Source organism: Podarcis muralis, chromosome 1 (assembly GCF_964188315.1).
Source record: "Podarcis muralis chromosome 1, rPodMur119.hap1.1, whole genome shotgun sequence".
NCBI lineage: Eukaryota > Metazoa > Chordata > Lepidosauria > Squamata > Lacertidae > Podarcis > Podarcis muralis.
Genome location: NC_135655.1, coordinates 23,613,665 through 23,617,418, shown reverse-complemented (window position 1 = coordinate 23,617,418; position 3,754 = coordinate 23,613,665).

Here is a 3,754-nt window from a genome sequence, read left to right as displayed (position 1 = left end):
GCCTTTGCCCGAGCATGCCGGGAAATGTAGTTTCGCCCGGTTTCAGCTCCAAAATGGCGCCGGCTACAAGATGCTAAGGCGAAGAAGCCACACTGGTTATACTGTGGGCGAATGGCTAGGATTAAGGTGACCGCAGTCTCAGCAAACACCGCCTTGTTCCTGGTCGCTGTAATTGTGTTGCTGCAGTTATTATTGTCGCTGTCTCTTCTCCATGCATCTTTATTTTCCTCTGATTTCACTCCTCCCTATTCCACCCCACCTTCCCAAATATCTGTGATAAGGTATATATTTTGAAAAGTGGTGCTTTTGGTTTTTTTGGTCCATCTGTTATGTGTAGGTTCAGCTGCCTCTTAATACATCATTGACGAACTCAGCATGAGGGCTCCAGAGGTGGGAATGGCAATTTGAGGCCGGGTGCCATTTTGAATCAAAATGGCAGACCAAAACATGACTTTGGTATGACTTCATGTGTATTTTACCATAGGTTTGGCCGCCTTTTGATATATCGTTGCCAAACTCAGCATGAGAGTGCCCAAGGTAGGAGCTATGCTCATTGTTGGTGTTTGAGTGCAGGTGCCATTTTGACTGAAGATGGATGACCAAAATGAGACTGCCCAATTTTTGGTGTGGTGACACCAAACTCACAAATTACACACACTCTCTCTCTCTCTTTCACACACACACATAAATATTTGCTAGTGTGCAAAAATGCCTGCCAATTTAATTATTTTTTGTGTATCTGATGGACGGTAGACCATAAAAGCTTATGCCACAATAAACTTCTAAATCTCTGAGGAGATTTCTCAAATTTTGAGACTATTTGAGGGGAATTTGTTTGCTTTAGTATTTTCTTTTTTATTTTAACACGTGAATGCAAATCTTTTTGTATCTAAGGCTAAGTGATAACTTTTATGTTTGACTTTTAGATGACACTCATAGTGCTGATGCCAACTCCTGCTCAGTAGGGTAAATATGCCCTTGCAGCCATGATGTTTAACCAATTTTGATGAAATAGTGAAGGCAAGCTAATATTAGACCTAACATTTATCCTAAAGGTTTTTAGAAATTAAGTTGAAAAGTTACAAAATGATAGACAATTAAGAGTTCTTCTTTTCCTCTTCTTTTTTGGCTATCACACATACTCTGCACTAAATACGTTAGAAGATCAACTGTGTTAGTTGTTAAATGACACAAAGTTTGATGGTGTCTAAACCAGTCTTCTGTAACACTAGAATGCTGAGAAAAGAGAAATGCTAAAATCCAATATGGTTGCCAAAATCAATACATAAGAAGAGGCCTGCTGGATCAGGCCAATCGCCCATCTAATCCAACGGTCTGTTCTCACAGTGGCCCACAGATTCCTGTGGGAGCAGGACATGAATGCAACAGTGCTGCTCACCTGGTATTCAGAGTTACAAGTAGGTAGCCGTGTTGGTCTGCCGTAGTAGAAACAAAATAAAAAATTCCTTCCAGTAGTACCTTAGAGACCAACTAAGTTTGTTATTGGTATGAGCTGGAAGGATTTTTTTTATTATCTGGTATTCAGAGGCATACTAACTTTGACTATGGAGGTAAAATATAGCCATTAAGGCTAGTAGTCATTGATAGCTTTGTCCTCCATGAATTTGTCTAATCCTCTTAAAGACATCCAAGTGAATGGGCATCACTGCCTCCATCTGGGAGCAAGTTCTATAGTTTAACGATGCCCTGCATGGAGAAGTTAAAATGTAAATATATGCATCATTTTATAATCAGAACAACAATGTAATGCTTAGAATTACAGAAAAAACATCTAATATTATAGGACAACTGTGTCATCTATAGCCAATTCATTCTAGATCTAGCACTGAACTCCCTTTTTCACTCAGGTTGAACAGCAGTGCTATATGATGTCACTGATTCATAATAAGCCGTTCCATATAAAACAAGTCAGTGTTTGGTTTAGAGTCAAAATAATCTGAGAATCATTTTAGGTCTGTTTGGAAGTCATTTTCATCCATTGTGACTACTAGGCGTGTGTCAAATATATCACAAATGCCTTGTCCTGTTTGAAGGAAGAGCAAAGCTCTTTTCCTGTTACTATCAATAACACCAAGTGCCAGAGATAATCTTTGAAGTTTCTGGCCATTCTCTCCCCCTCCCTTCCCTCCCCCTGCACTTCAAACTGGGGGAACAATGATTGGCTTTGTTCAGCCATTTTACAATGGAAAAAGTCACGCTACTTAAAACAAGGCCAACCTTGTTTGTTTGCCTTTTTTGGTCTGTTTCTAGGTCCCTTTTTCCTTTCACTTATTTGCCAGTTATTACTGATGAACAAGTGTTTAGAACTTTACGTTACAAAATGACTTAACTGAGCACGTTCCACTTATCAATCCTTTCCTCTTCCTGTCCTCACTTTCCGTTTGCTTCCGGTTCTACAATATATGCCTACCAAACACTATCATTTCCTCAGCAGACCCCATTGTTATAGTTTGCCATCTAGTTTGTCCTACTTCCTGTTTCTTCCCAATGCATCCTCCCTTTCTAACTCTTAAGCACTGTCAGAGCAAGGACAAGCGCTTTCAATAGTAGTGGGCCATGTGGCGGGAGGAGTGGCCTTTCTAGCACCAAGGCAGCGTACCAGAACAGAGTAGGGCAGCTTGTCAGCAAGGTCAGAGCCTTGTGGGTATACCAGCAGGTGCATTGAATTGGTCCTGCAAGAACATGCAGACAGTCCAGACTTCACCCAGCTACAGCAACACTGGGATTGGGAAGGCAGATCCACATAGGATACTACTTGTCTTCACCTGGTATCCTTGATCAGATGCTATAGCCCTGTTGGTGCCTGTTGTGGGACCCCCTTTTAAAATCAGCACCAGTGATCCTTGTCAGCTTTTGATTTCCCACAGTGCCTCCGATGTACCATCATCCTAGGGCATTGAAGACCCTCCAAGTGTCCCAATTTTCCAGGGACAGCCCCAGATTTACAGAAGCCATCCCAGTTTCTGATTTGATCCCAGAATGTCCCGGTTTTTGTCCCTATTTTCATTGGAGAAATGTTGGTGGGTATGGAGTTATGCAAAAAAAACCCCTAACTATACAGTGGTACCTCTGGTTGTGAATGGGATCCGTTCCGGAGGCCCGTTCGCAACATGAAAAGAGCGCAACCCGCAGCGGCGTGTCTGTACACGCATGGGTTGCGATTTGATGCTTCTGCGCATGCGCATGATGTCATTTTGCGCTTCTGCGCATGTGCAAGCGTCGAAACCTGGAAGTAACCCTTTCAGGTTTTTTGCGTTCCTGCACATGCATGCGCGGCAAAACCCGGAAGTAACCCTTTCGGGTACTTCCGGGTTGCCGCAGGACGTAATCTGAAAGAACGTAAGATGAAGCGGACATAACATGAGGTATGAGTGTACTGTATAACCTTTAGAAGACATCTGAAGGCAGCATTGTATGGGGAAGTTTTTTAATGGGTTAATGTTTTATTATGTTTTTATATATGTTGGAAGCTACCCAGAGTGGCTGGGATGACCCAGTCAGATGGGCAGGATATTATTATTATTATTATTATTATTATTATTATTATTATTATTATTATATCATTATTATCCTTATGGAATAGGACATCACTATTTTCATCAGAGAAATGTTGGAGGGCATGGCATTGTGAGAAATTAAATGGGTGTCTAGACACAGCCACACAGCACAGCTTTAAATGCTTCCAACACAGCTAGATAAACCTGTCAGGGCTCTCTGACAGTGGAAAGAGACC